General features: G+C 41.3%; 1 protein-coding gene across 7 annotated transcripts in view; it reads left to right on the forward strand.

Moving 5' to 3' along the window:
- Positions 1 to 22,158, forward strand: part of tarbp2 (TAR (HIV) RNA binding protein 2) — a 49,110-nt gene extending 26,952 nt beyond the window's left edge. For 2 of the 7 annotated variants that reach the window (XM_059955945.1, XM_059955947.1), the window contains exons 9-11: positions 3,102 to 3,237; positions 10,607 to 10,722; positions 10,972 to 12,261. The gene's annotated coding sequence lies outside the window, so the exon portion shown is untranslated. Of the gene's footprint in view, positions 1 to 3,101; positions 3,238 to 4,406; positions 4,508 to 10,606; positions 10,723 to 10,971; positions 12,262 to 13,649 lie in introns of those variants that run through there. The other 5 variants (XM_059955948.1, XM_059955943.1, XM_059955942.1 and 2 more) reach the window with 4 other exon arrangements.
- The last annotated feature ends 990 nt before the right edge of the window (positions 22,159 to 23,148 follow it).

Consider the following 23,148-nt stretch of genomic DNA (forward strand, 5'->3'; position numbering starts at 1 on the left):
GGGAGAGGGTCCCACCTCTCGAAGAACTGAAGCCTGGGTGTAACTAGGTCAGGGTCTCCAACAGAAACCCAACCACCTTGAAAAGGAAAAAAGGTAGAAATAAAGCTGTTTCTATAGATGAGCCTAAACGAGTCACTGTTACGCGCCATCGTAACTCCACCCCAGAGGGCAGGGGGCTAAGTGGTGATGGAAATGGTGGAGGTGGTGTTGCAGACCCAACCAGTACAGATTGCAATTGAGAAAAAGTGAAGGATCCGGTTGCACAAGTAGGTATGGAGGCCGAGGTCTTGGAACTGCGTGATTCACTTCAAGGAGATAATAGCGTTAAATGCTGCGCTGTAGTCAATGAAGAGCATCCTTATATGTGCATTTTTATTGTCCTGATGCTCCAGGGCTAAGTTAAGAGCCGATGAAATGGTATCTGCTGTTAACCTGTTTGTAACGGTAGGCAGATTGAAGTAGATCTGAGTCAATCCTCAGGCAGGAGTTGATGAGTTTCATGACCAACCTTTCAACATTTTATCAAAGTGGATGGAAGTGCTACTGGATGATAGTCTGATGCAGGTTACCATGTTCTTAGGCACTGGTATGACTGAAGCTGTCTTAAGACAGGTAAGTATCTCAGATTGCCAAAGCAAGAGGTTGAAGATGTTGATAAACATTCCAGCCAGTTGATTAGAACAGGTCTGAAGTTCTGGGCCAGATGCTTTCCCTGGGTTCATCTTCCTGAAGGATGCTCTCAGGGTTATCAGGCGCTGTGGGAGTTTGTAAGGTGCCTCCATGTTCTGTCAGTTTCAGCATAAAATACATTGAACTCATTTGGGAGTGAAGCCATGTTGTCACCTGTAGAATGTGATAGAATTCAAGCCCTGCTGTGAGCATCCTTCTGTGATTCAAGTTTGGTCCAGAATTGACACTTTGCATACGAGATGGCTTTCTGGAGATCATACCTGGGCCTTGTGTATTTTACTTGGTCACCAGACCTGAATGCCACTGACTTTAAAAAGCAAACACGAGGAAATCTGCAGATGCTGGAAATTCAAGCAGCACACACAAGATGTTGGTGGAACACAGCAGGCCAGGCAGCATCTTTAGGAAGAAGCGCTGTCAACGTTTCGGACCGAGATCCTTCGTCCTGATGATTGATATATAGTCTGGCAAAATCGAAAGCCTGATGTAGACAGTATCACTTCTCGGCGCAAAAAGTCGACAGTGCTGCTTCCTATAGATGCTGCCTGGCCTGCTGTGTTCCACCAGCATTTTATGTGTGCTGAATGCCACTGATCCGGCCCTCAGCAGATTGTAGATCTCATGGTTCATCCAGGGCTTCTGATTGGGGAAGACTAAATGATTTTGTGGGGACACACTCGTCCATGAGTGTCTTTATAAAGTCTGTAATGACTGTGGTATATTCGTTCCAGTCCTTTGAGTCCTTGAACATGGCCCAGTCCACCAATGTGAAACAATTGCATAGCTTCCCCTCTGCCTCCCATGACCACCCCTTTATTGACCTAGCTGCTGGCGCCTTGCACTTTAGCTTCTGTCTGTATGCAGGCAGGAGTACAGTCAGATGACCAGGTTTCCCAAAATGCAGTCTGCAAATGGAAGGGTTGGCATATCTCATTCATGGAATGAGCATTGGGTCCAAGAGCCACCACTGATTAAAACAATTTAAAAAAAAAATAAGGTCCAGAGAAGAAAGGTCCATTGGAAGTGAAAGAAGAAGGGTAAGGACAATGCTTGGTTCTTAATTGGAGGATATTTCTGTTATTGGGGGAACTGAGACTGAGACCAATTTTAAGTGGAAATGAAGATGATTTTTTTTTTCTCCCAAATGGGAATGATGCTGGGAGCTAGTCACTGAATATATACAGTGGGCAGGCTTTTCAGAGTCCAGTCAAAGTTAATGGGAAGCAGAGGAATGTGGATCCTTGGCCAGGATCAGCTCAGCCTCATCCTTATTGAATGGTGGAGCAGACTCAAGGAACTGTATGACCCCCTTTTCCTCCTGTTCCTTATGGAACATGGTGCCTTAGAAGATATTGGGAGCATATTCAATGATAACTAAGAGAATTGGGTAGATACCTGGAAATGAAAAACTTTCAGGGAAATGAACCAAATTCTTTCAAAAGCGATGGCATGTGTATGATGTGCTGAATGGCCCCAGGGCTCTGAAGGAATATTGGACTGCTTGCTCAATGTGAATTACACATCATTCCCATCTTACAAACACCTGCATTATGAACAGACCTAGTGTAAAAACGTGTGTATGTTAGATGTATGGGATGGACTTGCTAGCTGTTGCAGAGCTACAGGCATCTGCTATTGTGTGTTCACAGCCTCATTTCCAACTTGTAAACTGTTTGGGTAAGAAACAGTTCACAGAAATAGAAGCTTGTCATAACCTAGGAGTAAATGTTAGAGTTCAGTGGTGTGTTAACCAAGGTCTTCTGGTAAGATGGCGGCATGCTTGAACATAGCAGCTTCTATGGGGTGAACCAAAAGTACTATGGTCTTTTTAAATGTATTTTTTATGCTCGCAAGACCCTGCTAGACATTAAGAACTGAGAGCACTGCAGATCTACCCCATCAACAAGTTTCTCATTGGCAGAGAAAATGAAGGAGTTGGTGCGGATCGTGCTGCTCCCTGCGTCAGAGAGGCATGGGAGTGGTTGCGCAAAGGAGGTGTGCGGTCTAATTGTCTAAGTTGTTTTTCTTGTAATCGCAAGAGCCTGTTGGACATTGTTAATATGGAAATGCTGCAAGTTTGATTCACTGGTTTATTGGCCAACAGCCGGGGAGCTGCATGGCCTGTCATAGCGAGGACTAGGTTTCAAAGCCGTGGTGTTTTCTGTTTGCATCTGCTCCAAAAGAGTGGCACCGGAGTCGGCATACTCAGCAGAGTGCCAGAGGCAATGTGGCACAGCATACATGCTGGAGTCAGTGCTTTCCTCCAGTGTTTGCTTGGCAGAAGACAAAATGTGTTCAACTGCAGACTGCTGCAATGTTCGTGGACTCAGGGACTTGAACTACTTTTTTTTGTGTGACTGTATTTTACTGCTGTGCTGTGCATGACTGTTGGAACTGTGTTTTACACCTAGGCCCTGGAGTGACGTCGTTTCATCTGGCAGTTGAACAGTTGAATGACAATTAAACTTGGTCTTAAACTTAAATCACCATTGAACAGTGTCAGATTCTCATCACTAGAGATCACTGATGCACCATAAAAGGCCTTGTGTGAGTACTAGTGAAGCAAACAAACAATATTTAAGGTATTGGTAATTTCAATGCAGTTTTTTTTATGCAAGAAAATAATGACGGGTGCATTTTGAAATCTCGAGTGGCATAAATCTGAGCAAGAATTTGAGCAGCAGGTTGCCAACCGAGGACTGCAAATGCTGAGTTAAGTTTCTTAAAATGTCTGCACACATGCCTTTGTGTGAAAATATCAAGGGACCATTTAATAGAAACATCAAGAGTCTAAGTCTACCATTTTACAGAAATAAAACACCGCAGATACTGGAAGTCTGAAATGAAAAAAGAAAATGTTGGGAAAAATTTGGCGAGTCACATAGCATCCATTGAGGAAGAAAGAGTTCAAGCCTTTCATCTGCAAACATGTTCTTCAGTGTTTTATGAGTAATGATAGTTCTTTATCATATTATCCTTTTCATAGAAGCATAAACTCGTACAGCACAGAAGCAAGCCCATTTCAACCCATGCCAACCATGATGCCTGTCTACACTAATTCCATTTGTCTGCATTAGGCTCTGTGTCACTATTTCCAACCACAGTACCTATCCAAGGGCCTTTGAAATGCTATAATTGTATTTGCTTTTACCACCACCTCTGGCAGTTCAATCCAGATAACCCCCACCCTCTGAGTGAAAAATCACCACTCAGAACTGCTTTAAATTTATCCCCTCTCATCTTAAACCCATGGAAGAAGAAGAATGGGGAAAATTGCAGTGCCCGGATGTGCAAGGCTGATAGAGACCTATGCACACAGACTCAAGCCTGTAATTGCTGCCAAAGGTGCATCTTCTAAATACTGACTAATTTACTGGAGTGAGTAATTAGCAATCAATTATCTTGTGTTTAATAATTGTAATAAATTTAGACCAATTTGTACAAAATTGTTTCTCTTTGACCTGAAAAAAAAAACTTCTGTTGATCAGTGTCAAAAAAGCCAAATTAAATCCACTGTGATTCAATGTTATAAAACATGAAAGCTTCCAAGGAGGGTGAATACTTTTTATAGGCACTGTATTTACTTCTCAGTTTGTTGCCTTCTGAATATCCAATATTAATGATCTGATACTGTGTGTTCCATCTCCTGTCAATACTTTTTTTCTGTATTTGATTTTAATTCAATTAGTTCTAATTTCCCCTTGTTTGAATATTAGAAAAGGCAGAGCAACATCAAATCTTCCCTGTGGATGGTGCTATTGTGCTGTCCTGACCAGCAGAAAGTGATCTGAAGAAAGTTAACATAACCTATTTGCAGGTAAGACCAGGTTGGCAATCTGAAGCGCTCTTGAGGGCCATTCATGAGAACACACATTCTCTGGGGTGGATTGGGGTTCCTTGCTGGTGTCAAACACCACTCCACTAAGTTCCTTGATAGGGCACTAAATTCAGCAGTTTTGCCCCAGGTCAGACTTAGCCATTCATCTAATTGGTTAATTATTTATTTTTATTTTATTTTATTTAGTAATACAGCTTGCAATAGCACCTTCCAGTCCTTAGCTCTTCCGCCAGCAACCTTCAATTTAACCCTACGCCAATCAAAAGACAATTTACAATGACCAATTAACCTACCAACCGGTATGTTTTTTGACTATGGGACGAAACTGGAGCACCTGAGCTAAACTCACGCATTCCACAGGGAGGATGCTGGGAGTGAACTCCGAACTATGATGCCCCAAGCTACGACAGCATCACACCACTACACTACCGTGACGTAGATGGTTTGATGGAGAGGAACAGCTGCAAGGGAAAGAAGTTTCAGATAATTTACATGTTTTGAATTAAGTTGATGTCAATTAAGGAGGCTAGGAAATTCCACCCTTTGTTTTTCATTTGGTGATGCCAAAAGCAGCTAGTAAAACTGACCAATCAGGGTTTGTGAAGCAAAGGGAGGCAGAGGTAACAATCTACTAATTTATGGAATAATTTATTGTGCAATCTAAATATGATCTATTAGTGCAGTGAAGGGGATTCTGGTTCATGCATTTGAACCTTATGTGCATTTTGGAAGACCTGACAAGAATAAGAATGAATGGTAGTGCCCTAGAGAGTGTTAAGAAGCAGAGGGACATTGGTACACAAGTCTAAGGATATCTGAAGGTGGCAGCACAGATCGATAAGGTGAGGAGAGCATATGGAACACTGCCTTTGCTGTCTAGGCTATGGTTTTTAAGAATAGTGAGGTTATGTCACAGCTTTATAAAACATTGATTAGGCCACAGCTACAGTTCTGTGTGCATTTTGACTACAATTCTAAGGAAAGGATGTGATTGCATTGGAGAAGGTGCAAAGGAGATTGACCAGAACATTGTCTGGGCTGGGCTTTAAGCTTCAAGAAGAGACTAGAGAGATTAGGTTTGTTTTCCTTGTAACAGAGGAGTCTGAGGGAAGTGCCTGATTGAGAGGAATGGATAAGACAGATAGTTGGAAACTTTTCCCCAAAGTAGAGGTGTCGAAAACAAATGTACATAGTTTTAGGACGAGGGGTTAAGAGGTTTAGAGAGGATCTGAGGAAGGATTTTTTTCCACCCAGAGGGTGTTGGGTAAGTGGATAGCACTGCCTGAGGGGGTAGTAGAGGCAGAGACTGTCATAATATTTATTAAGTGTCTAAATCAGTGGCTCCCTAGGTGGATGGTATCACCACTCACCCCACGCTCCTCTAGCGATGTGGAATTTCTAAGGGGGTGATGAGGTTTACTCAGTAGCAAGGGGGCAGCTGAGGGATTTCAGGCTTAATTTTAAAAAAGCAAATTACTTACTACAGGTTGAGTACCCCTTATCCAAAATGCTTGGGGATGGAAGTATTTTAGATTTCGTATTGCTTTTGGATTTTGGAATATATACTGAGATGGCGATCCAAAGCTATCATTTCCATATCTGAGTTTATGTGCTACTGGTAAGCAGTCTTTGTCTTATACTTGTTCATCTCACATATGTACTTAATAGTAAAAATTATCACATACCATTAATATGATGAAAATATAATGTGTGCAGGGTAGCGAAAGCAGCACAGCAACATTGGGAAAATACCCGAATCAGCTTTTGAACAACAAACTACAGCAGGCTTTCAGTCTCCACCTATGATGCTGTGTTTGGATTAAAAGGTTACAGTACATTGCATTAGTAATTTACTTTTTTTTAGGTTTTGTGTTCAGTATAAAAACAATCAGCATTGTAGACTTCAGGTGTTAGATTTTCATCAGTAACGATCTTTGCCAATTCATCATTGAATTTCTCTGCTGCTTAATGATCAGCAGGCACTTGATCTTAAAAAAAGTTTACATTTTTAAAACTTAATGGAATCCCTTTTCTTAAGTTTCTGCAGCCAGCCTGCTGAATATTTACAATAACCTTATAGAAAGTTTTCAGTTTGTCATGATAGATCTTTGCTTGTTTCATGATCGGCGTACTGTTAAGTACCATATGTTCACTCCAGCACTGACAAACCCACTCTTTCAATATACGATCGAGATTTCATTTTGCAGTATTTTTCTGTTTTATTTTTTATTAACTTCTGCTCATTAAATAATATGTGAGGTCACTTCTCAGAACTATCTGTGGTGCATAGAGACCTGTGGACCCTGGAACATACTCAATGCCTTGTGAAATTTTCCATTTGTGATGTTACGTCGGTACTCAAAATAAAATTTTGGATTTCAGAGGTTTTTGGATTTTGTAATTTTGGATAACGAGTACTCAACCTGTATAAGCATTTGATCCTCAGTGCTTTATAATTGATTTCAGCGATTACATAATCACCTCATCTTTTGCTAAATCACCATTCTCTTTGATTTTGCTTGAAGCATGTTATAGTAGTTGTAAAGAAATGTGACCCTTCTGTATTTGGCCTATCATGAGAAACCTGGATTGAAGAAATTGTGTTATTTCTGAGATCTCTCCACGCATTATTGTTCACTGCTGTAGTACAGTGTTATAGAGTATTGCGATTCCCATACTCTAATCACGAAGTGACACAATTCCTGTGAAGTAGGGTATGGCGTTCAATGGGGTAAAATTCAGAACCTGCCTTTTCGAATGGTCTTGACCACATTTCTCTAGCCCATGGCTCAACCAAGATATCACTGCCCCACTTTGGGCAGCGAGTCAGGTTTTGCCTGAGTTATGATGGTGTCATAATTTTTCCCTTTATTGATCGCAGTGCTTGAGTTTGGATTTAAACAATAGGTGATTGACTGTGGCCATTAATCCATAATGAAAATGGAGAAGCAGACCAAATGAAAAAGTGTAGACAGTGTAATGTGGAGTATCTGGATTTATACCAGCACCAAGCAACCAACAGCAGCCAATGTGTCTCGGTGAAAAAAGTTTTTTTTCCCCAAATGAGGTAATGCAACTATCCAGACTCCTTGAACATTTGAAGAGAATACACTCTGATTGAACAAACAAGAACTTGGCTTATTTTCGGTCACCTCGTGAAAACTTTCAGAAAAGGAAAACATTCAAAACATGTTTGCTAGCATCTCACTGCAAAACAGTGATGGTTTGAGTGCTTCATACAAGATTTCTTTGCTCATTGCTACATCTGAAAAGCCCCATACAATTGGCAAAGGACTGATTCTGCCAGCAGTAAGGGAGGTTTTGAGTATGGCTTTGCATAAGTTATCATTTAGAGAGCTTTGTATTGAGAAGGATGAACAGTTTGAATGCTTGCTGTTGCACACAGAAGTCAGATGGCTCTCAAAAGGAAACTTTCTTAGACTCTTTTATGCACTGTTGAAACTGATAATATTCTTTGAAGACTCAAATGCTTCATTTAGTCATCAACTCAAGAATATTAAGGATGACATTACTTATGTCAGAATTATTTGCAGAGTTTAATAAAATCAATCTTCATTTCCAAGGAAATGATGAGAATCTTATCAAAGTCAAATCTGTTATCTCCACATTCTGTCCAATTTAACCAATGTTAAGTGCAACGTTGTCCATTATGACATTTTACAATTTCTGAGACACTCTGATTTGGAAACAAAAGGAAGAACACCAGATGATAACTTTCAAGTATATCGTGCCCACCTGTGTGAGCTGCATAAAGACATGTCAGAGAGATTTCAGATCTTCTGTCAATCCAAATTCCTGAACTCTTGTAACAAGGAATTAACAGGAAATATGGAGGAAAAAAACGGTCTCACCACAAAATGACCTTGAGCTGAAGCCAAGGGCCAAAAAGTCATATCAAGACTTTTGGTTGCAGAGAGAAATTTTTGATTGCTATCCTGCACTGTGGAAAAAGATCAAGATGTTCTTTATTTCCTTTGCAACATCATATTTAGTGGAGCACAGTTTCAGTGCAGTCACTCAACTTCTTTCAAAGCCAAGAAACAGATTGAAAATTACTGAATGTGGGGATCTGAGAATCCAGAGTGACATTCAACCTGATGTTGAGAAGCTGATATCACTGTACCAAGCCTGTTCATCTCATTGAAAGGTGAAAAAACAATGAGGTAGTGAATAGTTGGACTGTTAATGTACACTCTAAAATTGTTGATGAAAATTGTTTTTTTCTGTCGTTAAATATAGGAGTTATTTTATTTGTAGCTTTAAATAGATTTGAATAATTTTGTAATTATTTGTCATTGTTTTGGATTTACAGTTCCTATTTTCTTTCATTGTGCATCATTAATCAAAATTCTTTATAGTGTTTGTGGAACAGTTGGAAAGGGACAAGGGGTGCTGAGGATGTGGCCTGGGAGCTGAGTGGGTGATAACCCAAAAAAGTTTGGGAATCACTGGTCTTCAATTACTAATGTTATGGAATAAATTCTGGGAATTGAGATTAATTGCTTGATGGTTGGCGTAAATGTAGTGGGAATGTTTTTGTGCTGTATGACTAGTGTATCTTGTAAGACTTCATGGTAAACACCCATGCAGCCATTAAAAATAACATTTGGATACTCCAACTGGAACCAAGCAAGGATATCACTTTGCTAGTAAAAGAGTATTTAGTTAGATGAACAAAATTTGTAATCACACAAAGTTAATAGACCCAATTCTTTCCTTTTAAATATTCTTTTATCAAATGCTTAATATATTTGTTATTAGTACACTCTACTCTCACCCTATCTTCTGTTCTGTATGTATCCCACAGTAACCTGGTTAACCTGCTTGCTAGAAGGATTGAACTTCAGAGCAGGGAGGTTATGCTGCCACGGTACTGCGTCTAGAGTAGTGCATGCAGTTTTTGGAGGCGGTGCAGAGGATGTTCACTAGGTTGATTCCAGAGTTAAGGGGTTTAGCCTGTGAGGAGAGATTGAGTTACCTGGGACTATACTCACTAGAATTCAGAAGAATGAGTGGGGATCTTATAGAAATATATAAAATTATGTAAGGGATTGTTAAGATAGAGAGGAAAGTTATTTCCACTGGTAAATGGGACTAGCACTAGGGAACATAGCCTTGAGACTTGTGGGAAGTAGATTTAGGACAGAGATGGGGATAAACTGCTTTTCCCAGAGAGTAGTGTATCTGTGGAATTTTCTCCCCAGGGAAGCAATTGAGGTACCTCAATAAATATATTTAAGACACAGATTTTTGCATCACAGGGAAATTAAGGGTTATGGGGAAAAGGTAGGTAAGTAAAGCTGAGTTCAAAGGTCAGATCAGCCATGATCTTATTGAATGGTGGAGCAGGTTTGATGGGCCAGATTGCCTACTCTTGCTCCTATGTCTAATATTCTTTTATAAATCCCTTGAGTGTCAGATGGGAGAAATCAGTAAAAATCTGCCCTGCACCTGAGCTAGATGTGGGGCTGATCTCATTGGGGATCAGCCCCTTGCATCCAACCAATCGAATGAGGCATCCAACAAAGTGTGTAGGCCTCAGGCAGCAGTAGTCTTGCCCCCCTGCAACACTCTGATAGGCTGTGAGAGAAGGCAAGGCTGAGAGACTGATCTCCACCTGCCAAAACAGAAAGGCATTGTTTCTAAAAGAACTTTATGGTAAAACCCTGTGAATCTGCCGCAGCCACGACTTTGGTCCCTGACTCAGTTACTCCAATTCATACTCTAACACTCTTTTAATTCACTTTTTGTAAGATATCACATAACACTATAACAAATTCTCCAGTAAATTCAGTATGTTTAATGAAGTGGAGCTCTGGTGTAAGAGAGGGAACTTGAGGATCAGCATCTGATGAGCCAGATACCGAAACATCTTGATTTCCCAACATTCAGATAGCAGGTTAACAGAATTTTACTGTTTCTGAAATTTAGAGACATTTAAGAAGCATTAAAATGATGCAAGTAATTTAAGTTACACAATTAAAACACTACAATAGCAAGAAATGATGACAAACATTAAAAGAAGTTTAAAAAGTGCATTTTCCTCTTAATCACCAGGCCACGAATCCGTAACTAGAATCTTCAACCTGATGCTAGGTCTCACCAGCATTGGAACAGAGAGGCCAAGTGCCTGGCCATGGCCCCCAGTCCCCATCGAGTTCAGTGACTGTGATGTAAGTTCTCTCTTCACCCATCGCGGTGATTTAGTCTCAGCAAAGCTAAGCACAGATTATATTGATCATGCTTTCAATAAGATTTAGCATTTTCTCTAGATAAGAGTGAAATTGTCAATTAGCTCTCAGGAGTTATAATTCTGTTTTATAAAAAGAGGTCTGAGTCTTTGGACAGCTTAGTAAAAGACCCATTAATGGATGCTGATTGGGACACATCAGTTATTATTGGTTTGATTAATGTTCCTACAGGGAGAGCTGAATGTTAATCTTTGTCCTGATGTTCTGACGCAGTCCACAAGCTGAAATGAACAAGTAACCCTTTTTCCAGTGGGACAGTTAAAACCCTTGCAAATCTTCCCAAATTGAACCAGTGAGGTATGTTTTGCACTTGAGTATTGCCTGGCCTTAGGAATAATACTTCTTTCACAAGCTGTAGCAAGGTCAGACTGCAGAGGGCCAGGGCAAACCTCCAATGATCATACAACACAAATGTAAAATTATTGATATGCATGATATTCACCTCTCCCACTTCACTAATAAACACATCTTTATCTCCTCCCCCCCCCCCACTCCACATTCCACAGGGATCACTCCCTCCGTGACTCCCTTGTGTGTTTGTCCTCCCCACTAATCTCTCTCTCGGCACCTGCCTCACCTCCATTTAGAGCCCCAAACAGTCCTTCCACTTGAGGCAACACTGCTGGGGTAGTCTGTTGTGTCTGGCGCACCCGAAATGGGTTTTTCTACATTGGTGAGATCCGTCGTAAATTGGGGGATCCCTTCGACAAGCACCTCTGCTCTATCCGCCAAGAGCGGAGCTTCCCAGTGGCTAAAGACTTTGGTTCTTACTCCTCTTCCTATTCGGACATGTCCGTCCGTGGCCTCCTCTTGTGCCAAGAGGAGGCCACCCTCAAGGTGGTGGAACAAAACCTTGTATTCTGTCTGTTTAGCCTCCAACTTGATGGCGTGAATATTGATTTCTCCTTCTGGTGAAAAGTCTGTTCTCTCCCCTTCCATCCCTCTTCTATTCCCCACTCTGACCTTTTACCTCTTCTCACCTGCCTACCACCCTCCCCTTGGGTCCCCTCCTCCTTCCCTTTCTCCTGTGGTCCACTCTTTTCTCCTATCAAATTCCTTCTTCTCCAACCTTTAAGCTTTTTCACCCACCTGGCTTCACCCATCATCTTCCAGCTATCCTCCTTTCCCTCTCCTCACCTTTTAATTCTGGTGTCTTCCCCCTTCCTTTTTCCGTCTTGAAGAAGGGTCTTGGCCCAAAATATTGGCTGTTTATTCATTTCTATAGATGCTGCCTGACCTGCTGAATTCTTCCAGCATTTTGTGTGTGTTGATTAAAATTTCCAGCATCTGCAGATTCTCTTGCGTTTTTGATATGCAGCTCCCCAAAATATAACAACCATTACTGTCCCATCACATTTTTCCAAATCGCCCCACTCTGACTCATTTAGCTTTTATTGTTAGTGCCTCTGTGTGAAGGTATTAAACAAGGATACAGTATTGTCGTCGGGCTTTGTCCTGGGGTTTGTGTGAGTGGGGTGGGAGGGTGGGAAGGTGGGAAAGGGCTTGTTTTGCTGCTGTTTTCTTTTTTTGTTGTGTCGCTCTGCTGAACGTTGTGGACATGCTATGTCGGTGCCAGAATGTGTGGTGACACTTGGGGGCTGCCCCCAGCACATCCTCAGATTGTGTTGGTTGTTAACATAAATGATGCATTTCACTGTGTGTTTTAATGTACATGTGATAAATTGTAAATGAATCAGAATCATTATATTTCTTCTGTCGTGACGACATTAAATCTTATTGAAGGTCCAAGTCTATCCAAGGCAGCTTGACCTTTTAATTTTGTGTGGCCAAATGCCTTTTGTAGTTCTCCAGAAGATGTCTTAGCACCCTGCAGTGAGGTGGCTCATGAGGTGCATTTGCATTCATTCTCTTATTCAAAAAATCAGCACAAGTTTATTTCAGTAAATTTTTGCCAGAGATGTTAATCCCTTCACATCTTGTTACTACCATCTATGGCTTAGTCAGGTCCACTTGGTCGCAGTAGCAGTCTGGGAGATGAGCTCAGCCACTGAGCGCCGGGATTTTTTTGAAGCCATTCTGATAATGTCTCCCAGACTGAGAGAGGTTGTGTAGTCTAGATTCTGTTCCCTGGAACGTAGGAGATAGAGGGTCCTGATAGATAAATAAGATCATGAGGGGCACAGACAGGGGAAAAGTACATGGTCTTTTTTCTCAGGCAAGGGATGTTAAAAATGAAAAGGTATAGGTTTAAGATCAGATGAGGGATTTAAAAGGGTCATTAGAGGCAACTTCTTCACACAAAGGGTGGTGTGTATTTGCAATGATCTGCCAGAGATGGTGTTTTTTTTTTATTAAACAAAAGATACTTTATTCAAAAATAAAATTATATACAACAGCCATTCAATGACTTTCAATTCTTTACAGTTATTACCATTACTGTTTTAACATTTTCAAAATTCAAAATTTGCCACTCACGTGGCACTCTGTTCTTTCATATTTACATTCAGTGGGGTATACCCTCAACTCCCGCGGGAGAAGAACCCTAGACTGTGGTCCTTCCCCACCGGGCCCTTGCGGTGGCTGCACCAAGTTAGAGTGCGTCCCTCAGCACGTACTCCTGCAGCTGAGAGTGTGCCAGTTGGCAGCATTCCCCCACGGACATCTCCATGTGCTAGTAGACCATCAAGTTTCAGACCGACCAAAGAGCGTGGTGGTTAAGGCAGGCAATTGGCAACATTTTAAAGTAATCTATAAGTAAATCGATAGGAGGGGTTATGGGCCAAACATGGGCAGATGGGACTATCAGTTGGCATGAGTTGGGCTGAAAGGCCTGTATCTATGCTGCATGACTATGACCTGTAACAAGAAACTTGATTCTCTTTCCACAGATGCTATTTGACTTTTTGGGTTTACTTCGAGATACAGCACAGTAACAGGCCCTTCTGGCCCAATGAGACTGCACTACCCAATTACACCCATATGACCAATTAACCTACTGATCCATATGTCTTTGAAATGTGGGGGGAAATCAGAGCACCTGGAGGAAATGATTGACAATGGCTGAAGTTTCTGGATGACTCCCACGTACCGTAGGTGACTGAGAAGACCTTCCTACTTCCTCTAGGCGCGTACTGCTGTCAATTCTGCAACAACATTCTGAAGGGAAAAACAATTGCAGACACAACAAGAAATTAGGAGATGTTGTTGATAGTGACAAAGGTTATTGTAGATTACAGGGTGACCTAGATCAGTTAGGGAAATAGCCGAGGAATGGCAAATGGATTTCAATGCAGATAAGTGTTAGATGATGCATTTTGTAAAGTCAAGCCTGCATAGGTACAATGAATACTAGAGCATTAGAAAGTGCAATGGAATAGAGGGACCTCAAAGTATATGGGCATAGTTCAATGAAAGTGGCATCACCGGTAGACAGGGTAGTGAAGAAGGTGTACAAGGGGTGATTGATAAGTTCGTGGCCTAGGTAGAAGGAGACAATTTTAGAAAACCTAGCACATTTATTATTCAACATAGTCCCCTCCTACATGTACACACTTATTCCAGCAGTCGTGGAGCATCCAGATCCCTTCTTTGAAGAAGTGGTCCACAGGTAGAAGGAGATGAGTTATTAACTTCAAACTTTCTGCATTTTCACTCAGACTTGAACTACACGTGCATGTAACGAGAGCGCCTTGGACCTCCAGGTAGTCCACAGCAGGGGTGATTGATAAGTTCATGGCCTAGGTAGAATAGGATGAGTTATACAGCTCTCGTTACATGCACGTGCAGTTCAACTCTTTTGAATGATAATGCAGCAAGATTGAAGTTAATAACTCATCTCCTTCTACCTTCGGCCACATACTTATCAATCACCCCATGCTGTGGACCATTTCTGGCGGTCCAAGACGTAGACTTCTACAGAGAGAGATCCGTATGCTCCTCGGCCACTGGACTAAGTGTGTAAATGTAGGAAAAATAAATGTGCTAGGGTTTCTAAAATTGACTACTTCTACTTTAGGCCACGAAGTTATCAATCACCCTTTGTTTAGAACACTGGCCTTCATCAGTCAGGGTGTTGAGTGCAGGAGTTGGAACGTTATGTTGCAGTTGTACAAATCACTGGTGAGGATGCATTTGAGGTATTGTGTATGATTTTGATCACCTTGTTATAGCAAAGGTGTGGTTAAACTGGAAAGAGTGCAAAATAGATCTATGAGGATGTTCCCTGGCTAATAGGGAGAGATTGGTCAGGCTAGGAATGTAGGAGAATGAACCTTATAGAAATGTTTAAAATTATGAGATGCATAGATAAGGTGGATGGTAACAGTCTTTTCCACAGTAGGGATTCCAAAATTAGCAACATAGATTGAGGGTGAGAAGGGAAAGATTTTAAAAGGGACTTGAGGGGCAACTTCTTTCCCGTCACACATAGGGTGGTGAGTATATAGAAAGAGATGCCAGAGGAAGTGGTTGAGGTAGGTACAATAGTATCATTTAAGATGTACATGAGTGGTGAAGCTTAGAGGGATATGGGCTGAACACAGGAAATGGGGAACTGGATAGGTGGTCACTGTGATCAGCATGGACTGGTTGGGCCAAGGGGCCTGTAACTCTGCTGTACTCTTGATGACCAGAGCCCCAAGTCTGCGAATCTCTGCAAGACTGCTGGGAAAGTTGAAGGCCTAGCGACTGCGAATCTGAGTCCGCTGGAGGCTGCCTGCCCTGGGGTTGGAGGACAATACGTGTGCATTTGGGAGAAGGGAGCAGGGTTAATTTTGTTGCTTGTTGTGTTCTGTGTTGTTCTGCTGAGCATTGTGGGCAAGCTGTGTTGGCACCAGAGTGTGAGGCAGCACATGTGGGCTGCCCCCACATCCTTGGGCACGTTGGTTGTTAACAAAAATGATGCATTTCACTGTATGTTTTGATCTACATGTGATAAATAAATTTGAATCTGAATCTATGACCCTGAAAGCAGGAGAGACCTCTCTCGTCCCAAATAATGTTTATCCCTCACTAAAACATACTTCTGTATTCATTGCTATCTGGAATGTTACTTCTCCCTTTTCTACTGACAACTGCTACTTCAAAAAGGCCTCTAGTGGCTGGGCTGTAAAGCCCTCCATGAAACTCTCCAGAGTGTCTCTGCATTGTAGCTATGCGTTTTTAATTCGACATGCTGAATTACAGGCCAGCTGAATACAGGCCCTTGCAGGCTCCTCATTTGTATTGAGCTGGTAGGTTTCAGAGCTGAAGAACCATCACAGGAATTAATCATCAAACTGTTCTAAGCAATGGCAAGGATTTTTATGAAGCTGTGAAGAGTGCTATAGAAGTGCCAATTATTTCAGACAAGCTCCAGATAAGGTATCATCACAGATATTATAAATAACAATATTAATTTATCAAGACTAGAAACTTCAGAAATTCCAGCAGCCATTCCTGCCCTTGTGATAGCCAAGTCTGTGTAATAGCACAGCATTGTAGCTCCAAGTACTAATCCTTGCTCCAAGTACATCACCCTTGTCCTTGATCATTTCTGCAGGAAAATAAACATATTTCAACCCATCCAGCTGTCTTCATTAATGCCCTACCTGCTGCCTATCACAGTTTCTCTACACACTGCATCTACATTTACACTAACTGCTCCATCATCTTCCCGATCACTCACAGCCTCCTATCTGGTTTCTGTTTGAAAGGAGCTGCACCCAGATGCTTTTCTCATAGATATAGCAATCAGGGACACAGGAGTTCTCCCATCATGCAAGGGAGGCACACCACTGCCCTGGCATCCATTCTTGCTGCTATAATTAAAAAAGAAAGGGTAACATGACAAAAAACCTCAACCTATCTTCTGTCTCTTCTCATCGAAGTCTTGAGCTCAAGCATCTGTTCCACACTCTTAACCCCCTCACTTCTTAAACCTCTGCTTAAATCTCAGTTCTTTTATTGGCCAAAGTAAGACTCACATGCAGTGAGACTTGCTCTTTTCAACAGTTCCTGCTCTCGCACAGATCTCGCTCTCGTGACTCCAAAGTTGCTCCTGATTCCAGCATCTGCAGAATCTCTTGTCCAGTCCTGATGGAGGGTCCCAACCCGAAACATTGACTGCACAGATGCTGCCTGACCTGCTGAGTTCCACCAGCATTTTGTGTTTGTTGCTCCAGATTTCTAGCATCTGCAGATTTTCTCTTGTATCCCCATTCCGTACTTATTCCCCTGTAATCTATTCTCTCGCACGTACACCATGAACTCCCCACTGATCCTCTTACTCACCTACAATGGAAACAATTTACAGTGGCAAATTAACCCACCAGCCTAAGTATATGCTTGAGATGTTGGGTGAAACCAGAGCCGGTTTCACAGGGAGAACGTGCAAATTCCACACAGACGTCATCCAAGTTTGGGTTTTTACCAACCCAAAAACTCAAGTTTTTGGGTTTAAACCTTTGTAGGTTTAAGTTTTCACCTGATGTGCAGGTCAGGGCTCTTCTGGAAGTTAATGAAACAGGAAGTACAAGCGGCTCAAACTTATTCTTGTTTGGTGAACTGTGCTGTCAAATGGTTACTTTCTATCATTTCTTACACTGAGACAATTGGCTAAATCTTATCTGGTAGGTCAAAGATGATTCTCCTCCAGCAGCCCTTGTGCACTAGTAATCCCTACTGACAGATTGTCTGTGCCAGCATCCCATTTATGTAACTGCAAGCTGCAATAATGAATAATTAGCCACACTGCAGCAGAGTTTTAAGTTTCATTAGTCCATTTCACTCATATAAACATATATATTAAATAATGTTTATTTGTTTATATGTTATACCTGTATATAATTTATGGAGTAATAGAGTACTACAGTGCAGAAACAGGCCCTTCAGCTATCTAGTCTCTTCCGAACTATTAATCTGCCTAACCCCATTGACTGGCACTCAGACCATAGCCCTCCCATCCATGTACTTATCTGAATTTCTCTTAAATATTGAAATCAAGCTTGTATCCACCACGAGCTGGCAGCTCGTTCCACACTCTCACCTCCCTGAGTGAAGAAATTCCCCCTCAGATTCTGTTTAAATATGTCACCTTTCACCCTTAACTTCTAGCTTCACCCAACCTCAGTGGAAAAAGCCTGCTTACACTTGCCCTATCTATACCCCTCATAATTTTATATACCTCTGTCAAATCTCCCCTCATTCTCCTATGCTCCAGGAAATAAAGTCCTAACCTATTCAACCTTTCCCTGTAACTCAGTTTCTCAAGTCCTGTCCTGGCAACATTCTTGTAAATTTTCTCTGCACTACTATTTTAACCTTCTTGATATCTTTTCTGTAGGTAGATGACCAGAACTGGACACAATACTCCAAACTCATACAATTTCAACTTAACATCCCATATCCTGTACTCAATACTTTGATTTATGAAGGCCAATGTGCCAAAAGCTCTCTTTATGACCCTAAGTGGATGGTCTGGTGCAAGTTGATGGGGTTAGGCCGATTAATAGTTCAGAAGAGACTAGATAGCTGAAGGGCCTGTTTTGGCACTGTGATGCCACTTTCAAGGAACTATGGATCTGTATTCCGACATCCCTCGGTTCTTCCACATTCCTCAGTGTCCTACCACTCACTGTGTATGTCCTACCCTGGTTTGTTCTCCCAAAATGCAGCACTGCACACATGTCTGCTTTAAATTCCATTTGCCAGTTTTCAGCCCATTTTTTCCTGCTGCAAGCTTTGATGGCCTTACTCGCTGCCTACTATGCCTCCAATCTTGGTATCATCCACAAATTTGCTGATTCACTTTATTATCCAAATTATTGATATAGATAACAAACAACAAAGGATCCAGCAGCACTCCACTAGTCACAGGCCTCCAGTCAGCGAGGCAACCATCTACTACCACTCTCTGGTTCTTCCACAAAGCCAGTTATCTACTGCATCCTGAATGCCAAGTGACTGAACCTTCTTTATCGACCTCCCACGTGGGACATTGTTAGATGCTTCACTACATCCATTGCTTTGCCTTCAACAACTTTCCTGGTAACTTCCTCCAAAAACTCTAAGGTTGGTTAGACATGACCTACCGTGCACAAAGCCATGTTAACTATCTTAATCAGTCTTGTATATCCGGTCCCTTGGAACACCTTCCAGTAACTTTCCCACTACTGATGTTAGGCTCACCGACCTATAATTTCCCAGCTTAGTCTTGGAGCCTTTCTTAAACAAAAGAACGACGTTAGTTATCATCCAATCCTTTGGCATCTCACCCGTGGATAAGGATGTTTTAAGTATCTCTGCTCGGGCCTCTTCAGTTTCTGCACTTGCCCCTCGCAAAGTCTGAGGGAACATTTTGTCAGGCCCTGGGGATTTATCTAGCCTAATTGGCTCAAGACAGCAAACACCTCCTCCTCTTTAATCTGTATAAAGTCCATGACCTCACTACTGTGTTGCCTCAGTTCTATGGTCTCCGTGTCCATCTCCCGAGTAAATAGAGATGCAAGAGTCCATATTAGACCTCACCCATCTGTTTTGGCTCCATGCACAGATGACCAGTCTGATCTTCAAAATGACTAATTTTGTACCTTGCTGTCCTTTTGCTCTTAATATAGAAGCCATTGGGATTCTACTTCACCTTGTCTGCTCGAGCAACCTCATCCATTCTTTTAGCCCTCCTGATTTCCCTCTTTAGTGTTCTCTTATATTCCTCAACTACCATTAATTTTTATATATATATATATATAACGTGTGTGTGTTTAAAATAATGTTCCTGCCATCACTTAGAACATTTTGATTAATAACTCCCATGATGGTTTTTCAGTATAGCCTTAACTCTTACTTACAAACGTTTGTACTTACTGCCCCTTTCGCTGCTGACGTTTAGGGCAGCAGTGAAGGTTCTTCATCTCTGGTGGTGTTCAGGGTTTCCTTCATTGTATCAGTAACTCAGTTTTCACTAATGTCAGTCATGTAACTCCTGGGTGGAGACACAGGAATACCATGCACTCAGGTATAGAATTCTTCATTGCTGTTTCTGTAACATTTTTTTCTTTTACCTATCAGGGTTGTTAGCCCTGAGCTGAACCCCCAAACTTGAAGGACCAGTGGACCACTCTTAGTCTGGCCTCCATCCTTTGACCTGGTTGGCGAGGGTAACCCTACCAAGAGCCAAAGCATAAAGTCCTGACTCCGGCCAACATAATTCTCCGGGTCATTGAGGCACACAAGCCTCCAAACCCTACAATGAGGTTGTGGTCTCTTAGAGGAGCCTTAACTCTGAAACAGTACATATAAGGAACCCATGAAGGGCTATATTCTGTTATTAATCAGCTAGTCTTTTTAACTTATAATTCAGCATTAACATGACTAATGAGAAATTCATAGCTATGATCCTAAGTTATTCTGGAATACCCTGTGAAAGTTTTCGATCACTGGAAATTAGGCAGCTTGATATTAAAGGTGGTAGAGACTGAACAACATCAGGGTATTTCCTGAGAGTATTAGCTAATTTCTCTTCTAGTTTGTGACTGTGATCATCTAGGACAAAGGATGGCATGCATCCATCCTCAGCCTCCAGTTGGTTCACTGGTCCACTGCTGATCATCTGGGCTGGGTGATCTAACCCGGCTTTAATTTTTATGGATGTGCCAGTGGTAACACAGGGGATAAGTTACTACACCAAGAAACAGTTTCGGGCTGCAATTCTGGAGGAAATTATTTCAAACCCCAGCGTGGCAGCATGGCATTTTACATCTGGTTTCTTTCAATCAATCTGGAATTAAGAAGTAGATGTCAGTAATGGTTCACTAATACAGAGAAAGAAATCTGTAAGCCTTGTCTGGATGTTGTGTAACTGCAGACTCGTGGTTAAAGAGCAAGTTGGGGTGTCAATAAATGTTGGCCGCCAGTGACTTTCACATCTCACACGCTAATTTTCCTGGATTATTGAGGTGTTGCTGATCTGGGAGCCCAGCAGGAGGTTCAACGAGTATGGGGGAAATGGCATGAATGATATGAGTCATAAAGTTTTGGAGGCCACAAATTTAGGTGGAATAGAGAAAAAGAAGCATTTTAAAAAGAAGTAATTTCTCGGAAGAGTTTGCAAGGGCTAGAGGCTGAATTAAATTTCCAATGAGTAAATCAGCTCTCTGAATATCACCTTTATTTAACTATTCACAAAGACAATTATAATTATCACATATTAAATTTATTTCTAGGGACACAGTATTTGGAGGAGTTTAAGTGATGAATGTATTTTAACTTCTAAATCAAGTTTAGCCAATGCGACAAGAACTCTAACTGTAATCAGGTGACTGAGGTGTCTAGTTCTGTCATTTCTTCTTTCCAAAACGCTGTGGTGGAATGATATTCCATCCCCGGGAGTGTATTCGAGCCTCAGAGGTTCTCTGAACTTCACGCCCAAACCTGAATAAAAGATATTTCAAGACAAACGATCAATTTAAGAACAAGAATGAAATGATCACTATAAAAGCATTTTAACCTGAGTGACACCATCAAATAGCAGTAATCACCATCTTAATAAAAGCACACTCTTATACTTCTCTAACAGTGTAAATTCTCCCATTTTATTTGACAGGAATATCATCATAAAAAAAATTATGCTGAGCTACATAAAACAATGTAAAAACATTTCAGTCAAAGATGTAAACTGTAAGATACAACTATAAAGAGAAAGAGAGGGGAGATGTTTAGGGAGGGAATCCAGGCAGCTGAAGGCACCATCGCAAGTGGTGAAACTCTGGGAAGGTCAAGAGGCTAGAATAACAGTCCTATCTCTGGCTCTTTCCACAGTTTCCTTTTATTTTCATTTTTCTCATTAAATACAAGACTACTCAGTCCATTCACTCTGTGCTGAAGGTCTTAGCACCGTCAATTGTTTATTTTACCAGATGAAAGGAGGATGTGCCTTTCCAACTAAGGCCTTCAGTGAATGTAGTTAAATGTAATGTGTGACTTGTTATCACATTTTCCCACTTATTCACACCAGCATGTTTTTGACTATGTAGTTGCTTGGTGTGGGTCTGATTTTTAGCACCTCCAGGAAATCTTCAAGGAGTGATGCTTCAAAAAGGCAGTGTCCATCATGAATGCCCTGTTCTTGCTGTTTCTGTCAGGAAGGAGGTACAGAAGCCTGAAGGCACACATTCAGCGATTTAGTACCAGCTTCTTCCCCTCTGCTATCCGATTTCTTAATGGACATTGAACCCATGAACACTACCTCACTACATTTTTATTTCTATTTTTGCACTACTTATTTAGCTATTTAATTGTATATATTTATTGTAATTCACAGTTTATGTTTCTTATATTTATCATGTATTGCATTGTACTGCTACTGCAAAGTTAACAAATTTCACGACATATGCCAGTGATATTAAATCTGATTCTGATTAATTTTTTTGCTGTCATTGACCAGTTTGAAATTTCAAAGTACATATATGTCAGCACTGTGATTCATTTTCTTGTGGGCATTTATAGTAAATATAAACATACTAGAATCAATGAAAAACTGCCAAATACAAATTTATGAAAATACAAAAAATGATAAACAAATAAGTAATAAATATTGAGGACATGAGTTGTAGAGTCCTTGAAAGTGAGTCCAGAGGTTGTGGGATCAGTTCAGTGTTGGGGTGACTAAAGTCCTCTATTAAGTTCCATAAGAAAGGAATCCATAATAACTCTTTGACCTCCACATCTTCTCTGTGCTGGGATCTCTGCTGTTTGTGATGTATATAAATGACTTGGATGAAAATGCAGATGAGTGGGTTAGTAAGCTTGCAGATAATACGAAGATTGGTGGTGGTGGTGTGGATAGTGTAGAAGACTGGCAAAGAATACTATGGGACGTAGATCAGTTACAGATATGGGCAGAGAAATGGCAGATGGAGTTCAACATGACCTAATGCGGAGAGTTGCTCTTTGGTATGTCAAATGTAAGGAGACAGTGCACTGTTATTGCAAGACCCTTAATAGTGTTGCTGAGCAGACGGACTTGGGGTCCAAGTTCGTAGTTCCATGGATGTGGCTACACAGGTTGATAAGATGGTTAAGAAGGGCGTATGGCATGCTTACTTTTATTAGTCAAGCAATGAGTTTAAAAGTCAGGAAGTTATGTTGCAGCTTTACAAAACTCTAGTTAGGCTGTATCTGGAGTACTGCACACAGTTCTAGTCGCCCCATTATAAGAAGGATGTCGAGTCTTTGGAGAGTGTACAGAAGAGGTTTACCGGGATGCTGCCTGGTTCAGAGGGCATGTGCTATCATGAGAGTTTGAACAAACTTGGGTTGTTTTCTCTGGAGTGGCAGAGGCTGAGGAGAGATCTGATAGAGGTTTATAAGATTGTGAGAGGCATAGATAGAGTGGACAGGCAATATTTTTAT

This window comes from Hypanus sabinus, chromosome X1 (assembly GCF_030144855.1).
Source record: "Hypanus sabinus isolate sHypSab1 chromosome X1, sHypSab1.hap1, whole genome shotgun sequence".
Classification (NCBI taxonomy): domain Eukaryota; kingdom Metazoa; phylum Chordata; class Chondrichthyes; order Myliobatiformes; family Dasyatidae; genus Hypanus; species Hypanus sabinus.